Here is a 21,189-nt window from a genome sequence, read left to right as displayed (position 1 = left end):
GGTGTCTCCATTAAACTCTCAGCTTTCCTGCCATTCTCTACAAAAGAAGCAAGTAGTAGCAGCTCCCCAATACCCCCCTTTCCGTTCTGTAGAAATAAGTGGAATTGCCAGCCGTGTGTATCTCCAGAAACTGCAATATGCATAAAGGCAGAAAAGCATACAGTCGGTTTTGCGAAATATCGCAAACACAAGCAAACAAAAACACAGGAATTATTGGCATATAAGTGGTTTACTAGAGCGTCTCGGGCGCCCGCAACCATAGAGACTGGTGGTCTACTTTCCTAGACATGACACGTCGTTGCTTGCAGTTCCATGAGAAATAAGTGGAATTGCTAGGCGTGTTTACCCCCAGAAAATTTGATATGGAAAAAGGCAAAACCACATATATTCAGTTTAGCGATATATCGCAAATGCAAGCAAACAACAATACAGCAATTATTGTCAGATAAGTGGTTTGCAGTTCTCTTTTATCAGAGGGAACATTTCAAACCGGAGAAAGAGGAAGGGATGTTTAGCAGCTCTAACTTCATTCCCCCTGCATGCCTTCCTATTACAAATTGTTCCTGAAAAATATGTCCAGCGCATGTGTGTGTGTGCAAAAGGGGGGAAGGGAGGCCCTGGACTCAGCACCACCACCAGCAGCCCCCAAGAATTGAGGGATCCAGCAGCCGCGTGGGGTTCCCTAGCTAGGAAAGGCTGCTGGGCGCTGGGTGGGAGGGGGTGCAAGGGGGGGAGATGGAGATCCCCCTCCCCCAAGCCCTCGCTTGTGAACAATGTTGCCATAAGGGAGGAAAATGTAGCCGCCGCCGCCGCCACCACCTCCTGCCACACTGAGCTCGCTACATCACGGCGCTTCCTATCCCAAAGCTTCACCGGTGCAGCTGCTGCGAAGTAGCCTCCTCCACCACCACCCCTGCATGAGCCGAGGAAGCTCAGCATGGCTTCGGCGCTGCTGGGGCTCCTGCTGTTCTTGGGCTCCGGGGTGTCACACAACCCTGTCCAGGTGCCCGTTGGGCTCCGGCTGCCCTCAACTGCACAAGGCAGAAATTTAATAGCTGTAAGCGAAGCTGTACAAGAGCCAAAAACTCAGTCAATTCCATTAGAGCTACTACTACCACACCAACAGGAAATTCAAACTTTTGCGCTCTTACGTTCAAGCGCATGCGCGTTATTGTGCTTCAGTGCAAAGGGGGGGGAGTGTACATCATATTTTGCAGCCCAATTGGCTGATAGGGGGTGGTGTTTCAGGCGGAGCTGGGAAAAAGCAAAAAGAATGTAAGGGTCTTCCCGCTGTGTGTGCAGGTGCAAAAGAGTGTATTTTTCAGATCAGAAAAGAGCGAATTTCAGGCAAAGTGGGAACTGTCAGATGACAAAGCGTATATGGAAAACATGGATTATCGTGGTCAGTTTGGACGAGCCCTTAGTGAGGGATGCTGAAAGCAACAAAAAAGTTTTCTTTGGGTACATCCATAGCAAAAGAAAGAGAAAAGAAAGAGTGGTACAGTTACTCAATGAGGATGGCAAAATGATACAAATGACAAAGAAAAGGCAGAAGTGCTCAATTCCTACTTTGGCTCAGTCTTCTCCCAAAAGAGGCTCTATGATCCTCCTGGCAAACATGAAGTTGAAGGGGCAGAATTGCAGCTTGAAATTCATAGACAAATGGTTAAGGAATACGTAATCACTTTGAACAAGTTCATTTCTCTAGGGCCCGATGAACTGCATCCTAGAGTATTGAAGGACTGGTTGAAGAACTCTCGGAAACACTGTCTATTATCTTTGTGAAATCTTGGAGGATGGATGAAGTGCCAGATCTGGGGGAGGGCTAATATTGTCCCTTTCTTCAAAAAGGGCAAAAAGGAGGAACTGGGATTGCCATTGGAGCGCAGGCTCTCTGTGCCTGGTTTCCGATTAATTATTCTTCTTTTCTTCTGATTCATGTTTTTAAAAATTTCCTTTGAAAAATCATCCATACTGATACATTCATCCATCTAGTTTCTATGTGAGCTCTACAGATATGTATTCCCTTTCACTGATGTCAATGAAGTGTTGATTGTAACCGACAGACAGAAAGCAGTAGGAGGGAATGAGGTGTTGATTGTAAGCAGCAGGGGGCAATGAGGATTGTAACTGAAGGACAGAAAGCAGTGGGGGGGATGATGAGGTGTTGATTTTAAGCAGTAGATGGGAAGACACTTACTTGATTATCTGCCTTAATCTGCTCTGCAATGCATTTGAAAAGGAATGTAAACAGGGAATAATTACAGAGTTCAGAATTAAGATTGACACAGTGGAGACTCATGAATAAAGAGTGATTATAATATTGATAGTGGTCTGCAAAGCAAAAAAAATGGAGATCAGAAAAATGAAAAGATATCAAAGGAAAAAGGAATTGGCTTATTAACAATTACCAGGGGGCCACACTTAAAAATGAAACATAAAAAAGGAGAGGATTCCATCCCTACTACAGAACAGTCGGCCTGACATCAATCCCTGGGGAAATTGTGGAGCAGATTATAAAGCGGTCAATCTGTAATGCACAGTTATAAGATGGGGACATGCAAGATGGACCTTGGAATTGTTGATCACAAGCTGAATATGAGCCAACATGGTGATGTGGCTGCAGACAGGGTAAATGTTATTTTAGGCTGCATTAAGAGAAGTATAGTTTCCAAATCTAGCCCTCATCTTGAGTATTGCATCCAGTTCTGGACACTGCACTTTAAGAAGGATGCAGACAAACTGGAACAGGTTCAGAGGAGGGAAACAAAGATGATCAGGGGATTGGAAACGAAAGCCCTATGAGGAGAGACTAAAGAACTGGGCATGTTTAGCCTTTAGAAGAGAAGATATGACAGCACTCTTCAAGTAGTTGAAAGGTTGTCACACAGAGGAGGGCCAGGATCTCTTCTCGATTGTCCCAGAGTGCAGGACACAAAATAAAAGGCTCAAGTTACAGGAAGCCAGATTTCAACTGAACATCAAGAAAAACCTCCTAACAATTAGCGCAATACAACAATGGAACCAATTTCCTAGGAAGGTGGTGGACTCTCCAACACCGGAGGCATTCAAGAGGCAGCTGGGGAGCCACCTGTTGGGTATGCTTTTAGTTGGATTCCTGCGTTGAGCAGGGGGTTGGACTCGATGGCCTTATAGGCCCCTTCCAACTCTACTATTCTATGATTCTATGAAGCTGAGAAAGACCCCCTACCCCAGATCCTGGACGCCATGACTATTCAGAGCAGACAACTGTGGCTAAGCATGCTACTATGCATCACTGCACCTGAGTAAGTGGGGTAAAATTATTGTTGCCCCTTGGTGAAACATACAAGCATCCTATAAAGGACTCAACTGGGTATCTTTGAGATTCCTTCCCAGCCTAGAGTTCTGTGAGTTCTGGCATCAGTCAGCTGACACATATTCAGAGGCTGGGCATCTATAACGTCTTGCACAGTTTCAGATCCACATGGCTTAAGAACATAAGAACATAAGAAGAGCCTGCTGGATCAGGCCAGTGGCCCATCTAGTCCAGCATCCTGTTCTCACAGTGGCCAACCAGGTGCCTGGGGGAAGCCCACAAGCAGGACCCGAGTGCAAGAACACTCTCCCCTCCTGAGGCTTCCGGCAACTGGTTTTCAGAAGCATGCTGCCTCTGACTAGGGTGGCAGAGCACAGCCATCATGGCTAGTAGCCATTGATGCTTGCCCACTGATGTCATCGTTTCCCACCTGTCTTGCAGTTTGTATGAGGAGCAGGACACATCTTGGACAGAGACTGCTCCTTTCTCCAAATCTTCACCTCCTTTCCATCTTGGTCTCTACCATCATAAACACTATAGATTATTTGCCGTTTTCTTCTCCCGCCTTCCCATATCTCAACCTTTAATCTCATTCACAGAGAAGGGAGAGTAATGTGTACACGTATGCAGAGGTAACCAGGTGCCTGTGTGCTCCCTCTTCAGCTGGCGAGTCCCTCTCCAGTCCCCTTTGGCTCTAGTCCCAGGTCTGCCTCTTGGAAGTGGAATTCAGAGCAGCCCTGACGTGTGTTTGCTGCTGCTGTTGCCTGAACAGGCTTCTTCTCTGAAGCTAGGCCAGAAATTCTTCACACCTATTCCCAACAGGCCCCAAAGGATGGAAGAACGAGGGAGGGAGGAAAGGAGGGAGCAGCTTTGACCTGAGACAAGGGAACAGAGGTTTACAACAGCTACAGAAAAGTAAATTCTAGCTTAGCTTTTGGTAACCTACCTGGTGATGCCCTCTAGATTTTTGGGGCTATAAAATCTGTGCTGGCTGGGGGCCTGGGACTGATGGGAGCACTGTAGCCCAAAACCTCTGGAAGGCACCAGGTTGGCAACGGCTGTTGCAGGTACCCATTGCTGAAGTACTTCTGGCTGTCCCAAATCGAGGAGACCAGTAAGGAATTCACAGAATTGCACAGAGAAGAAAATACATTCATTCAAATATTTTTAAACATCCATCCTTATGGATATCAGGATAAGCAGATTCCAGGGCATGACTAACTAAAATACAATACAATAAGAACAAAACAAACAGATTTTGGAAGAGTCAAAACAATAGAACAAACAAAGAGCATAAGACTTAAAATGCCCAGACCAGAAAGGCCTTTCTAGTTCACTGTCCTGGTCAACCCTGTTGGATTCAAACTCACACTCAATGGTGTGTTTTTCTCCATGACATTTAATGTGAAATCTGGTTGAACCTGCAATTTTTCCTCCTCCAGAGCAGGTGCGAGTGATGGCTCAGGTGACAAGGCAGGGCTGTGGGGCGGAACAGGGTCCGGCTCAATGTCCAACAGTGCTTCTTCAGTTGTAACTGGAACTACAGGGGCGGAATTATCACCATCTAAACTGCTGAAACTTTCTCCTGTTTTAGCCCCCTCCCACTGTAGTCCACTGGGCCCCTCCCCAGGATCCCATTATTCCTCCTTCTCCTGATCAGCCTTCTAGGATTCCCCCAGGGGGGGCATAACATCCAGTCTTCTGCCCCAAAAGGAGGGCAACCAGTTATTCATTGCCAAAAAAGATGAAAGATTGTACAATTTACATAAAATTTGCATATGGTGATTTCTAGCTATAGATGCACAATTAGAAATAATTGCTGTAATTTAAATAGAAACACAATACATCTCACTATAGCAGGGAAGTCACCAGGTGACCTGTGTCCCTGTTCTGTCTGCTGAACCGATGTGGCTAACCTGTTAGATGAGCAACTTCAAGGCTCCTGCTCTCCCTTTTTATAGTTCCTTATCTTTATAACAGACTTGGACCAGGCAGCCCTCAAATAGAGGATGTCTTCTAATAGAGGACTGCCCTCTTACAGCCCTTCAAAATAGAGGACTGTTCTCTGTAAGGTAGGCCACATGGCCACCCTATCCAACAGTTAGGACCGCCCTGCTCTGACCATTTAGAGAGCAGTTCAAGCAATGTAGACCACAAAATACCTCAGGCAGAGAACAAATGCAAAGACACAGAGGAGCACAATGCAGGAAGCGGGGGGGGGGGAGCAGGGCTCATGGCAAGCTCTTTGCTGCTTACTACCCAGATTCCTTTTTATCTGTTATGTTACAGTTCTTGAAACTCCTCCCTCTCTGGCTGTTGATGGTGATTGGTCACAAGATCAAGGGGGTCATACTATGCTGCAGCCTTTCCCAACCAGTGTGCCACCAGATGTTGTTGGACCACAACTCCCATCTTTCCTGACCATTGGCAATGCTGGCTGAGGTTGATGGGAGTTGTGGTCCAACAACATCTAGAGGCACACTGGTTGAAAAAGGCTGCATGGTGAATGATCATTATTAATTGGCCATTTATAAAGGGTTTTCTTGTAGAGTGTTTTAAAATTCAAGTATTTTAAAATCATTTCCTCTTCTGAGACCTGTTTTACTACAATGAACACCTAAGTAGTTAGACTAACATTTCAGACATCGTCTCTGTTGCCTTTTCGGCACCAGCTGAAAACCTTCCTCTTCCAACAAGCCTTTTAAGGAGAGATCTTTCCCAGTCTGCATCTGTATTGGAACTGTTATGTTTTAAATATGTGTTTATTGCTTTATTGCTTGTTGTTTGCCACCCTGGGCTCCGTTGGGAGGAAGGGTGGGACATACATTTAATATATAAATACATAAAAAGGTAGTTATTCTCTCTCACTATAGCTACATCACTATGGGCTAAACTTTTTTGTGCCAAGAAAAGCTGGATTCTACAACTTGCATAAATGATGATGCAAATGATGCATACTTGCTTATATTTATTTTTGTTCTCTAGTTCTGCACTACAAACTTATATTTGTTTTATGCAAGTTTCTCTGGCCTCCAACAGTTCCCAAAGAATCCTGGGGACCATGGTTGGAACTCTGGGGAGAGATGAAGGGTGTTATAACTAATTTAAGGGACAATCAACACCCTTTAAAAACAAAATGCAAATAGCAACCACTGGATGGAGGAAGGCAAATTATTGCGACTGCTTTGGGGGGAGTTTAACACTTTCCTCACCTACTGCAATCCTGGCAAAAATCACTCCTTTGAAGCTGCTGCTTAAATTGAGAGTAAAGCTTCCTTTGGGGCCAATAGGAGTTTTCCTCCCAATGCAAACAGAGCTAATTTAATGGTCTTGCCCTCTCCTCAAGGAACCCTGGCAGGTGTAGTTCTATGAAGGAGAGGGAAACTAGGGATTTCCAACGGAGAATTCTCAGTGCGGTTCTTTTACCAAACGATGGCTCTCAGGATTCTTTGAAGTTTGATGTAGTTAAGCTGATATAAACCCAATATAGGTTTATAATGCAGAACTACAAAAAAATGAATACTGTATAGGTAAATATTGTAATTTGCATAATCCAAATTGTCTTGGTTTATATTGAAGCAGAATTTGTGTGTCTGTGAGTGTGTGTGCATATGCAGGTACATAAAAAGTCTTATCTAAAAGCAAGGCAGCCAGCAAACTATCTAGTGCGTGAGAGAGAGAAAGAGAGAGAGAGAACATGAAATCAGAACAGAAATACTGGACATTCTACTGGGTATTAGGAATTGCTGTAACTGTAAGGAAAGAGAGCTGCCCTAGGAAGTGAATGGGGATGGGACCCTCATGGCCTGAACAAGTTGTGACACAAATGCATTGGCCCTGCTCCTGCTGCCTCCTTCCGCACGGAGGCATGCATCAGGTGCTGATGGATGCCTTTCCCAGGTGTCCTGCTTACCACGGACACCTCCTGCTATGGATGAAGTTCTTGGGGAACTAGGCCTACGCAAGAGCAAGAGGTGACTGTTTCTTTTCATCATTCCCTCATTCTGGCACTCTCTCTTTCACCAGATTCCCATTTTGCGGCAGAACAGTTGAGGGTATCAGGTTCCGGGCAGTCACAAGGAAGAGAAGGAGCTTTTAGATGAGGGATAAGGAAGGCCCTAGCGGAGGGTGGAACCATGAGGGGGAATGACTGTTCTGAGTATAAACCTTGAATCATAGAATAGTAGAGTTGGAAGGGGCCTATAAGGCCATCGAGTCCAACCCCCTGCTCAATGCAGGAATCCAAATCAAAGCATTCCTGACAGATGGCTGTCCAGCTGCCTCTTGAATGCCTCCAGTGTCAGAGAGCCCACTACCTCTCTAGTAAGTGGTTCCATTGTCGTATGGCTCTAACAGTTAGGAAGTTTTTCCTGATGTTCAGTCGAAATCTGGCTTCCTGCAACTTGAGCCCATTATTCCGTGTCCTGCACTCTGGGACGACTGAGAAGAGATCCCAGCCCTCCTCTGTGTGACAACCTTTCATGTACTTGAAGAGTGCTATCATATCTCCCCTCAGTCTTCTCTTCTCCAGGCTAAACATGCCCAGTTCTTTCAGTCTCTCCTCATAGGACTTTGTTTCCAGTCTCCTGATTATCCTTGTTGCCCTCCTCTGAACCTGTTCCAGTTTGTATGCATCCTTCTTGAAGTGCAGAGACCAGAACTGAACACAGTACTCAAGATGAGGCCCAACCAGTGCTAAATAGAGGGGAAGTAATACTTCACACAATTTGGAAACTATACTTCTGTTAATGCAGCCTAAAATAGCATCTGCCTTTTTTGCAGCCACATCTCACTGTTGGCTCATATTCAGCTTGTGATCAACGACAATTCCAAGATCCTTCTCACATGTCGTATTGCTGAACCAAGTATCCCCCATCTTATAATTGTACATTTGCTTTCCCTTTTCCTAAGTGTAGAACTTTGCATTTATCCCTGTTGAATTTCACTCTTTTGTTTTCAGCCCAATGCTCTAGCCTATCAAGGTCCCTTTGAATTTCATTTCTGTCTTCCATGGTATTAGCTGTGCCCCCCAATTTTGTATCATCTGCAAATTTGATAAGCATGCTCTGTACCTCCTCATCCAAGTCATTAATAAAAATGTTGACGAGCTCTGGGCCCAGGACCGAGCCCTGTGGTACCCCACTTGTTACTTCCGCCCAGTTTGAGAAGGAACCATTGATAAGCACTCTTTGAGTACGATTCTGAAGCCAACTGTGGACCCACCTGATAGTTGTTCCATCCAGCCCACATTTAGCTAGCTTGCTAATCAGAATATCATGGGGCACTTTGTCAAAAGCTTTGCTGAAATAGAGATATATTATGTCCACAGCATTCCCACAGTCTACAAGGGAGGTTACCCGATCAAAAAATGAGATAAGATTAGTTTGGCAGGATTTGTTCTTCATAAATCCATGTTGGCTTCTAGTAATCACTGCTGTTTTCAAGGTGCTTACAGACTGACTGCTTTATAATCTGCACCCGAGTTTTTCCAAGGATTGATATTAGGCTGACTGGTCTGTAGTTCCCCAGTTCCTCCTTTTTGCCCTTTTTGAAGATAGGGACAACATTAGCTCTCCTCCAGTCATCCGGCACTTCACCAGTCCATGATTTTGCACAGAAAATAGACAGTGGTTCTGAGAGTTCTTCAGCCAGTTCCTTCTATAGTCTAGGATGCAGTTTATTGCGCCCTGCCGATTTGAATTTATTTATTTATTTATTTATTTATTGCACTTGTATACCGCCCCATAGCCAAACTCATTCAAAGTGATTAGGTATTCCTTGACTGTTTGTCTATCCAGCTATCCTGATGTCCAGGGTGCTCATATGGCTACTCTCAGATTTTGCTTCTCTTAAAATCAAGAATTCAAGTATGGGGTGGTCACTTTCCCCCAGAGTTCCCATAACTGCCACTTCATCCACTAAATCATCTCTGTTGGTTAGAATCAAGTCCAGGATAGCTGATCCCTGGTTGCTTCCTCCACGTTCTGAAGGAGAAAGTTATCTCCATCACAAATCAGACATTTCTTGGAGCGGCCGTGTTTGGCAGAATTTGTCTCCCAACAGATATCGGGATAATTGAAGCCCCCCATTACTTCTACATCATGCCTCCTCGAAACATTGGCAATTTGCTTTTCAAAAGGTACATTCTTGTCTTCTCCTTGATTGGGTGGTTGGTAGTAGACTCCAAGCACCACATTCCTTTTATTACTTGCCCCATTAATTTTAATCCAGATAGTCTCAGTGGAGCTACCAAGCTCATCTTCCTGTATTTTTGTGCAGCGATATATATTGCTAACATATAGTATGACTCCACCTCCCTTTTTATTCCTTCTGTTCTTTTTGAACAAGTTATGTCCTTCAATTGCGGTATTCCAGTCATGGAAGTCATTCCACCAAGTTCCAGTTATACCTTCCAGTTGAAGGCATGACCCAGGGAAAATTTCAGCAAAAGGGCCCGTAGAATAAGGAGGACTCATGGTGAGTGGCCCTGAGGGCATCACTATTCCCCAAAGAGGCCAGTTTCACATAGACCAATGGCCTTGGTGTCAATTTGCATGGAGCAGATCTAGAAGCAGTTGAGTTTGTCATTAACTGAATATGCAGTTGTTTCACCAGGAGCACTATTTGTACATCAACTCAGCTTTATTGCACCACAACTTTGGAGGCAAATAGCAGTCTTGGGGGAGGATGTAAAAAAAAGAAAAAGAAAAAAACAGTGTAGGGACTTCAGTTTGGATTGGCTTAAGCAGGTGGTTTTTTAAAATGTGCTTAATATAACATGTAGTTTGTCCCTGATGGCTGGCACTTGTATTTATTTTATTTTATTTTATTTTAAAACTCGTAACCTGTCATCATGCCCTACCTTTCAAGTGTCAAGGAAAGGTTTTACTTCTCTCCTGCCATGACGGTCACCACCTTTCGCTTATGTTCCCTATAATCTCTGGCAGAAGTGAAACCTGAGGGTGCAAGGCACATACTAATGAGAGGCAGAGAAAGCATCTTTGCTCCATGTTGTGGGACAAAAGAATATTGGCAACATTCCATTAAGGTGCAGCCAATCCCAGGACTTACACATAGCTCAGGAAATGCCCATACCATCTTTGGGGTCTGCAGGATGAATTGATCCAGATGTCAATGGCAGGGAGATGGGAGCTATCAGAGTGTTCACCACCCCACTGGAGTGATCCAGATTACCTGCTAGTGTACTCAGTGTACTCAGTCCTGGTAGAGAACTGTGTTGTGATCTCTTTTTATATATATACCAGAGGACCAGAGTAACTGGATAATCATAGAGACTAGGGCAGGGCAGAACCACACCTCACAAAGCAGCTAATAGAATAAAACCATAAAAACAGTTAAAATATAAAACTCAATAAAAACATCAGCCAATAAAAAAACTGACAGTCTATCCACACCTTCCCTAAATAATGCTCCCTGTTGCGGACCATTGTTTAAGCACTTGACCAAATGTGGAAAACCATCACTGTTGACAAAAAAAAAACTGTAGTCAAGAGCAGCTCTTGGGATCGGGGCTGTAATGGCAAATAGGCTTCTCTCCCTATTTTCTGTGTCCTCCCAGGACCAAGAAAGTTTTTTGCCATCTTCAATTTTGAGAGGTCTGTAGATATATGGAGTACAGCAAGGTGGAGAAACACCACTGGGATTCTGGATGGCTGAAAGTGACCTTTACCTAATCTTAGGATTGCCCAGGAGGATGAGGATGAAGCAAATGCCCCAGAAGGGAGAAGGGAGACAGGAGATATGCCCAGGAGGAGAAAACTTACATTCCCAGACATCTCTGTAAATTTTTCCAGATGAATGACATGAGGTATAATATGCAATAGAAAGAAAGTACCCTTCTAAGGGCTGGCTGGCAGGCCCCCTTTCAAACAACTCCCTTTATAGTCTGAAATAAAATTTGCGCTATACTTTCCCCCCATGCAGGTGGATACTGATTCATGATTTCAGAGTTTTAGAATTCACACACACACACACAATGCATTACTGTGCACATGCACAGGCTATTGTGTGACTCAGCATTGACTAATGTCTGTTGCTGCCATAGCTTCTGCCCTCTGTCGCACCTTCTTCAGGAAGGCAGTGAAGTCAGAATGGCTGGGCGTATCCAATAAGCAAGCACTGGGCACAAAACGTCGGTCTACAAAACATCTCCTAATATGAACCTCCATAGCTGTGATTCAAAACACCCCCCCCTTTTTAAACCAAGGGGAACCACTATGACTCTTTAAGTCCATGGTATTTTTCTGATGCGACCCTTAATGCTAAAAATGCTGTCCACCCGGCACCGTTAATATAGACAGCTATAATTTTACTGGTCACCGTGAATATAACAGAGATTAGAAGCAAAGGCAACAGGAGTTGTTTGTGTAGCAGTTCAAGAGCAAAATATTATGCGGGAACTAGTTTTTAGGGCAGGGATAGGGAATTACATGACCCTACAGATGCTGTTGGTCTCCAATTCCCATCAGCTTCAACCAGTATGGCCAATGGTCAGAGATGATGGGAGATGTCCAGCAAGATCTGGAAGGCCACAAGTTCCCCATCCCTGTCCCATGGCATAGTCTGAGGGCACAAGATGTAGCCATCTTTTTGAATCTAAGCAGGACTGGGCCTGGTCAATGCCTGGATCTGAGATTACCCGATAGCCCTCTGTATGCTGCCTTTAGTTCCACAATAAGAGGGTAGAGGTGGGGGGAAGTGGCATATAAATATACTAAATAAACAAAAATGAATTTTGACATAAGTTTGAGTCTTGGAAATGAATTTGTTCTCTAACCGATGACTTCAGCAACTTAATGTCTTCCAGATGTTCTGGACTACAATTCCCATCATTCCCAGCTAGCACAGCCACAGTCCAAAGCACTAGGTTGGCGAAGGGCCCTAGACTTGCGAAGGCTGACCTGAAGTCCCTTTGTATTTTCTCCCCATAGCAATTTCATGGCCGGTGTATCAGATTATCCCATCTCTGTTATAATACTAAATTATGTGCTCTACCTGGAAAAGCCAACTTAGAAGGAACATAAAAAGTCATCTAGTCCAACCCCCTGATGCAGAAAATTCACTGCTACAGCATCCCTGATAGGTGGCCATTCAACTTCTGCTTTAAAACCTCTACTGAAGGAGAGTCCATCACATTCTGAGGTAATTTGTTTCGTTGTCAAACAGCTTGTGCCGTTAGCAGGGCCAGCCTAAGACATTTTGCTGTCTGAGGCAAAGGTACCCCCCCTCCCATTTTGCGTACAACAGCAGAGCTGACTGACCGCTGAATCTTCCTTCCTCCGTAGTGACAAGATAGCATTTTCCACTGCACCTGAGGACAAGTTAGCTGAGGTCAGGCTAGCTTTGCAGCCACTAGGTAAGCCAGTGGAAGGAAGGACAATCCAGCAAAGATGAGCAGGAAAGGTGACACTAAAAATTTAGAGAATTATTTTGCATTTTCAGAGAAGCCTTTGTATTGCAAGCTTCCCCTCTGGATATGCAAAATGACTTTCAGACAAGGCTTTTGTGCAGTTTATTATTTGCAAATACAACAAAAGGAAAGAAAAATAAAATAAAAACATTGCCAGCCAATGTTACCAATAAGAATATTCCATCAATCCTAAATTATAGATGAATATAGGCAGTCTGTATGTCCAAATAGGTATTTAAAGAAGGCTGACACTTATATGGCATGTGTGGAAACACAGAAAGGTCAGTGAGATCTTCAGTCTCCTGAATACTACTTGGTGGGTGTCCAGTCTTAGCCACTATAAAGTGCATACTTAATGTCCTCGATGGATGGTGGCTACTAGCTAAGGCACGTATCCCACTCACTTGGGTAGAGGATGAAAGAAGCAGGTTGGCAGCTGGAATATAGCCAATGAAGAAGACAGAAATCTCAGTTTTGTAGATCAAATAGCCTGTGGCAAGAAGTAGCCCATGGAGGCTTCAATTATATTTTATTTGCTTTGGGGAAACTGATACTGCTTTAATAAATAAAGATTAGCACTGTCTGCTTGAGAATTTGCCTGCTTCCCCATGCTCAGCTCAGCCGTTTAGTTTAAAAAAACAACCGTTCTACATTCTCAGGGTAAAGGCACGCTAATTGTTTTGCTGGTCCCAGTGGGTCTCTACTTCTCTTTTCTGAAATCAGGAACACACAATCCTAGTCAAACCCCACCCTTTTTTACTGTAAAACCTGGTGGCATCAGCTTGAGTACGTTTTTCAAAAAACTGCTTCAAAGAGATTTCGCAACTGATCAGTAGATCAACCTGTTCTGTTCCCCCTCCAGGGGTCGCCAATGGAAATGCTTTCCTGTAGATGACTAGTGTACTCACAGCCAAATGGCTTCTTCAGGAGGGATCATGTAAAAGTTTTTCTTTGGCATTTCCTGTCAGCCAAGGAAGTGGGGGAACATGAAACCCTGGATAAGAGGATGTGTATGCAATTTGCGCATCTATTTCTCGGCACTGTTTGTAAGGTGCAAAGCCACCTCCCATTTCAGTCTCCTACTCAGATGGGTCCAGCGTTCACATGCTCATCTGACTCCACAGGAATTTGAAATAAAATAGCTTCCTGATTTCACCTCTTAGGAACATAGGAAGCTGCCTTATACCGAAGCAGGTTATTGGTTCATCTAGCTCAGCAATGTGTACATGGTCTGCCAGCAGTTCTCCAAAGTTTCAGACAGGAGACATTCTGGGCCCTACCTGAAGATGCTGGGGATTGAACCTGGGACCTTCTGCATGCAAAGCAGATATTCTTCCACCAAGTTATGTCTCTTCCCCAAAGCAGATGCTCTGCTACTGAGGTATGGCTTCTTCTTGGCCTTGTTTACATTGTAGGCCACTCACTAGAGGTTTTGGGTGGACATCATCATCATCTTCATTAATCATCATCAATAAGGCATGGTGCTTTATTGAATGCAATCGGACAGGTGTTTGCAATCCAAAATTCAACATGGGGAAACAAAAGAGGAAGGGTCCAGAGTCAACAGGGATTTGTGGTTGTTTCAGCTACCTGCACTTAGGCTTACTTATATGGTGAGTTACAGTAGGGCAGAGAAGGAGAAGGGAACCCTTGAAGTGCCAAGCCAGCAACCAGCCAAAATGAAAATAATCATTGTTTATTACAATTGTTATATAAAGCTTTTTACACCAGTGAGATAGCCGCGTGTTACTTGCACAAGATTGTCCCTGATAAAGGGTCTTTCAATACCCGAAATGCGTCGGGCTCCAATAAACAATCCTTATTTTCAGTTTGGCTGGTTGCTGGCTCGGCACTTCAAGGGTTCCCCTCTCCTTGTCTGTGGTGCTTTTGGGGTGCCCCTCTCTCTGCGTTCCCACTCTTTGTTTTTTGAGTTACAGTAGGGCAGTCTTCCCCAATCCAGTACCTCCCAGGTGTTTTAGACTACAACTCCAATCAGCCCCAGCTGACCCATGGTCAGGAACGATGAGACATGCTGTCCAAAACATCTGAAGGGCACCAGGTTGAGAAGGCTGCAGTAGGCATGGGAACTAACGGGTTGTGTCAAAGGCTTAACTGAAAAGCACATCAATTCATCCCTGCTATAGAGCTCTGAAAAGAAAACTAGCTCAAGCATGATCCCAACATGGGGAGGGCCGTAGATCAGTGGCAGAGCATCTGCTTCGCAAGCAAAAGGTCCCAGGTTCAATCCCTGGCATCTCCAGCTGAGGCTGGGAAAGATTCCCTGTCTGAAACTCTGGGGAGCCACTTGCCAGTCAGCACAGATCATGAGCTAGATATCAATGGTCCAACTCTGATGTTCAACAAAGGCGTGGATGTGACAATGTCTGCGGAGTTTTGTTGTTGTTAGCTCAGAATCCTCCTTGTTCATTCAGTCCTCTTCCCTTTGCTCTCTCTCCCACATAACATGACAACATGGAACTTGCCTAAGTGACATCATTGCTACTGTCCATTCTCTTCTGCTGCCTGCAGCTGTTCCACATTTGCACATAGACCAGGCAAGTCTGGGCCCAATCCTACTTCACTGAAAAAACACTTGCATCCCTCACCCCTCCAGGGAGAGAACAGCCTGGCTTTGGGCCTGCACTGCTAAGATTATATGCACATAAGCAGCAAGCTCAGTCCCACGTGCATAAAGGTAAATAGTCAAATGATCCTGGGATTTGGCCAGGATTTGGAGGGTGATGACACTGCCTGTCGGAAAGTGATCTGGATCGTCAAGTCCCAAGTTTCAACTGGACGACAGCAAAGGAGACCTTGCAACTTTTGTTAGGGCTAGAATAAGAGTGGGGAACCTTTTTCAGTCTGAGGGCCACACTGCCTTCTGGACAGCCTTTCAGGGGCCACATGCCATTGCTGAGCAGGGGCAGAGGCAAAAGTGGATGGAGCCACAAATTAAGTTTTACCTTGATACAGTTAGATGACTTTCTCCATACATCCACACTCTCCTCTCTATCCTCCAGCCAGGCAAGCAAGAGGCATTAGCAGAGGTCAAGGACACATTCCAGCGAGGCAAAAACACTCAAGGAGGGTGCAAAGCAGGGCCTGGGGAAAGGGGGTGTGGCAGGAAGGGGGTGTGGCATGGGAAGTCCCAAGGGCCAGAGAGAGATAATTGAAGGGCCACATTTGGCCCCCAGGCCTAGGCTAAGAGAACTCACCTGACTCAGAGAGGACACTTCACCCTGTGCATTTTAAAACCAGTTATGACTGACCTTCTTTGGGGAGGAGTCGAATCCAAACATCACCCAAGGCTGCAGTCTGAGCCTGCTGCTCTGCCATTGAGATGCTGCAGAATTTGCAGTCCTGCCACTCATAGAGACCACAGAAAGGGGGGCGCTAGGTAGATCGGGCCCGGATCAACCCTGATGCTGGCTGGCGCTGGCTGTGACAGCAACTTGGGATCCAGCAGATCAGCCCCACCTTTAGAATGTTCTATTTCAGGGCTGCCCACCAGGCTCGGGTAGCTGGGATACCACTGGTTGCGCAACAAGCCTATTACAAAACCAGACTCCTTGTGATAAGGAAAATGATGGGGAAATGTCCTGGAAAGCATGAGATGACGATTGGCTGAGACAATTTTGTATAACCTCCCCGCGATCATATGCTCAATAAACTGGTCATCTGGTAGCCCCCTGAGACTCTGAGCAGAAACTGTGCAAGCAAGAGGAGGAGGAGAAGGAAGAGTTGCTCATCTCCTCTCTGTCAAGACATACTGAATGGTTCATATTGTCAGACAAGACAGTGGAGGTGATGGGGGGATGAGAAGAGGGTAGCACTCACACTGAAATAGTGATGAGTATCAGTTCAGCCTAGATGAAATCTCCACACACTTACCTGTCAAACAGGACTGCAGGTCACAGAAAGTTACGTTTGGGGAAAGGATCCAAGTTTTAAAATTTAGCAAAATGATGAAAGAGGACCAGCTCAATGTCCTTTTAAAGCACTACCAAGTAAACCATCTTATTCCTTGATGGCTTACTTCTAATATGGTCCCTCTAGAAATTTTCAGGTGGGTGGATAGATTGGGCGGGAGTGTTTGGCCAGGCCCCAAAAGGAAGCTAGGGAGACATGGCCTAAAGTAAAGAAGTGTCTGCAGGAGCCCGGCTTCTGTCCAGGTATTAGTCAGAGAGGTAAGGGAGGCCTGACTCACGCAATGGAGAAAGAGCATCTTTCCATCAGACAGCATAGCCTTGGGGGGCTCAGCTACCTTGTAGCATCTCCATCACAAGTTCACAACACAGCCTTGGGTGGAGTTGTTGTAGTTTCTCTTTCAAAACATCAGTCATATGGCCTGCCAAGCTATGTGGTTCCTGTCCACAGTTATAGGTTGGGATCCAAAGAAAGAGGCGCTGTGTGTGGGCATGTCAGGAGAAATGCACGTGAAGGTAGAGCCTCAGTTGCTTTTGGCACAATGCTTTCCATCAAGCTTTGTTGCCTGATGCCTCTGCAGCAGTTCTTTGCCTGCAACACTGTTGGTGCCATCAAATGAGGGCTGATATGGGCGATACAATCTGTTGAGCAGAAGTCACTCCCTGCCAGTGACGGAAAACAGGTGTCTTCGCTGTTAAGTTACCCAGTTTCTCCTTCTTCTAATTGTGTGCACAAGCTCCCAGTTCAAAGCTGATGTAGCTGCCAATACCATCTAAATGCTCAAAAAGCAGAGTCATACACCTCTGTCACCCTAACACCTGATAACTCACAATCAAATCTGCAAGATGAAATCACTGAAAAATATTGTTTTAGTTTGAGATATGAAAGTCCTACTTCCAACATCTGAAGGAGTGATCTACCACACTGGTCTTCAGTTGGTAGGACTGAGTCACAGCCTGACTTATGGTGGGTTGTAACAACAACACTACAAATATATGGGGTTTTTAAAAAAAGAAAATGTGAGTCCCCAAATGTATGTTTAGGCTATAGGTGGATCCTACGTCAGAAGACATTGAAGACGATTGATCTACCTGACTTCAAAGATACAGTAAAGGGCATCCATTGCTGCTGCAGCTGCAACAGCTCTCAGGATGCCAAGGATGGTATTCAGTGCTAGTTCTACTCAGAGTAGGCCCATTGAAGTTAATAGACATGACTAAGGTTCATTAATTTCAATGGGTCTATGCTGAGTAGGACTTACTTGAATACAACCCAATGAGACATTTCACAGGAGATATATAAAAGTCTCTCAATTTTTTAAAATGAAAAATAGCAAGAGAGGACTTGCCAGCTTGAGCATGGGAACAGTAGAAGAAAGGGCTGGTTAACCCTGCTGCCTGCTGTTTATCCACTGAAAATGACACTTCTCAAGCTATTTTTCTCCCTGCAGGGGGAAAAATATGCACAGACTCTCCCTACCCCCCCCCTTTTTCACTCTCCATTGCAGCCACTAAGGCTGCTTTTCACCTAAAAACAAAACCCCCAAACCATTGGGAGACTGTTCATACATCTCTCGTGTAACATCTAGTTTGGCCCTTTCTATGGCTTATTTATGGAAGCTACCAAACCACCAAATGTAAAAATAAAAGTACAATATTGAATACAACATTGATTGTATTCTTGACTTACACAAACAATGGCACAAAGGAATCCTACTTGCACTTGGGGCTTCAAAATCATGATGACTCTTTTTTGGCAATCACAGTTCTCAGGGCTACTGTGAAACAGCCTCGTTAGCTATAGATGTGGATTCTCTGGGACCCTTTCCTCTTTCTCTTTCCTCTTACTCTATACAGGGTTAAACTTCTTGTCGCATTCATTTCCATCAGTTGGAGATCCCCCAGGTTAATATTTAAACGAGGCCCCAATGCTAATTAAATATACTGATGACCTCAGGCAGGTCTTGTTATCACTCTCACACACCTGATGCATGTGTCACCACTGTTTCTCCTCCTCTTGGCTCTGTAAAAGGGTGAGTCGGGGGAGCGGGGCCTCTTTGCCAAGAGTAAAGAATGGAAAAACTCCATATAAAATGACAGGGATTAGGCAGGAAAGGGCCTTACGGGGTTGGAATTTGTAGGTACTTCAGTCCCAGACTTTCCCTGCAGGAGGCGCTGTAGGGAAGACATGCAACCGCTTGTCCTAGCACTAGATTTCCTTCTAGCCTGGCATAATTTGCAGAGGTCTAGGCAATGCATACTACATGCACAGGAGGAAATGTTGCTCTTAATTTGCCAATCTCAGGGGCTGCTTCGCATGCTATGTTTTTAACATGCACATTTAAAAAGGTTTTACATGTACACATAACATACTATGCATGTGTATGTTTAACACTTGTGTTTGACATGCACACATGTGCTCTGGTATAAGCACAGCACCAGCCTTGCCCCCCACCCCCATGAGAGGGTGGATCTGACCTTTGAATGTTTGTCACTTGCTCCAACTATCCTTCCTTGTCAGGGAAGAGCCCCTATTTTCTGATTCCGATCCTGTCCATAGACCATGCTAGATGGGGCTGGCGCAAGTTGGGCTCCAGCAATGTTCTGAAGGTGGTGGTGGCTGGTGCTCCTTTGGACTGGTAGGGCGGAAGGCAGGGAGGCCCACAACAGGTGGAGTCAGAGCCAATGACTAAGCCTAGTTTTCACCATCCTCCCCCTGCCTGCCAAGTTCTACAAGGGCAATGCTAAGACCAATGAGGAGGAAGCTGGCAGCCAAAGCCACCCCCTGGACTGGATGCAAGTAAGTAAGAAGGCAGGCAGGTGAGGGCTGGCTGAGGGCAGATTAAGTTGTTGGGGCAGTGCCCCATTTGCCTGAATGAACTAGCCACCACTGTCTGGAGGGCCATAGGTTCCCCATACCTGCTCTACTGCACATGTATGTCAACACACATGCGGATGAACACTAAGTCATCATGCAGGGAAAGTCTGTGGTTCAATGACAGGAGCATGTGCTTTGCCTTCCTAAGATTACAGTTCAATCCCTGGCATCTCCAGGTAGGTTGAGCAAATACATGTGGTCTGAAACCCCAGAGAGCTGCTGCCAGTGAGTGTAGGCAATACTAGATAGACAGATCAGTGGTCTGACTCGGTATAAGGCAGCTTCCTGTGTTCCTGTGCATGGCCTGCCATTTCATACCCTGTGACTGCCGAGGTATATTATGAACAGTTGATAAAATATTGTACGGCAACTTTATATATGTTAGAATATCTGACCAAGTGAGATCGCCTTTGCTTCTAAGCTAGTAGCAGAGAGATTTGCTGCAGATTTATAAACACACAGCAGTAGCGGTGGCTGTTGGCTCCATGTCAGCGGGGCAGGGGAATCCGGTTTTAGTCCAGACTTTCAAGGAGCTGTCCAAGGTGCAGGCAGCAAAGTGATTTCAGTGAGGTGTAGTAGCAAAGAGGGTGGCGCTCACAAAGTGATTCTAATGTCACATTAATTACCTTTGTATTCTGCCTTCCCTTCAAGGAGCTCAAGGTAGTGAACCTGTTTCTATCTTCCACTGACTTTATCCTCACAACAACTCTGTGAAGTAGGTTAGACTGAATGATAGTGACTTGTCCAAGATCACTCACTGAGCTTCATGGCTGAGTGGAGAGCTGAACCTGGGTCTCCCCAATCCTAGTCTCACATTCTAAACAAGCATGGTGATTGGTGAAATGTTGCAGAGTATGTATGGAGAAACCAGCCCTGTCCCCCCCCAACTCCTAAATGTGGCAATATAAGTGGAGGTTTCTGTCTCTTGAATGCTTGTTCACATGAATGGTAGTGAGTGGTCAGATCACTTCCTTAAGAACATAAGAACAGCCTGCTGGATCAGGCCAATGGCCCATCTAGTCCAGCATCCTGTTCTCACAGTGGCTAACCAGATGCCCATGGAAGCCCACAAACAGAACCTAAGTGCAAGAGCACTCTCCCCTCCTGTGGTTTCCTCCTTTTTTCTATCAAGCCCGCACTTGAGTTTATCTTTTTCTGTAGATTCCCCACCCACCCTTTCAATCACAGAAAACCTTCACTCCCCAATTTAAACCCACACAGATCCCTTCTTTCAGGTTAATGAATGAAAAACAGCTCATTTGACAAAGATCCAGTCTGGCAACCACTTTGCTCCTCTCTTTGCATGAGTCATCTTTAAACCAGGAACTCTCAAACTAACCATAGTTTCCCATTTCAGCTCAACTGGGAAACTATGGTTACCAGCTTCAGAGCAAGTCAGGATCAAAAACGATCTTCAAACCATGGTTTAAGATCATTGCTTGTTCCAAAGCTAACATAAAGTCAGCCAAACCAGCTCAGTGCAGGGCTATCCTGTTCAATAAAGTGTAGGCCTTTAATTGCTGCATGGCAGTAGGGTGACCGGATACAAACAGGACAGGTTCCTACTCCTTTAATAGTTGCATGGAAAGGTACATGTGCTGAATTTCCCTCTTCTGCACTGGCAACCCCATATGGAAGAGAGAATTTCAGGATATGC

The sequence above is a fragment of the Rhineura floridana genome, chromosome 8 (assembly GCF_030035675.1).
Source record: "Rhineura floridana isolate rRhiFlo1 chromosome 8, rRhiFlo1.hap2, whole genome shotgun sequence".
NCBI lineage: Eukaryota > Metazoa > Chordata > Lepidosauria > Squamata > Rhineuridae > Rhineura > Rhineura floridana.
The sequence above is the reverse complement of the archived record's forward strand: the minus strand, read 5'-3'. Positions refer to the sequence as shown.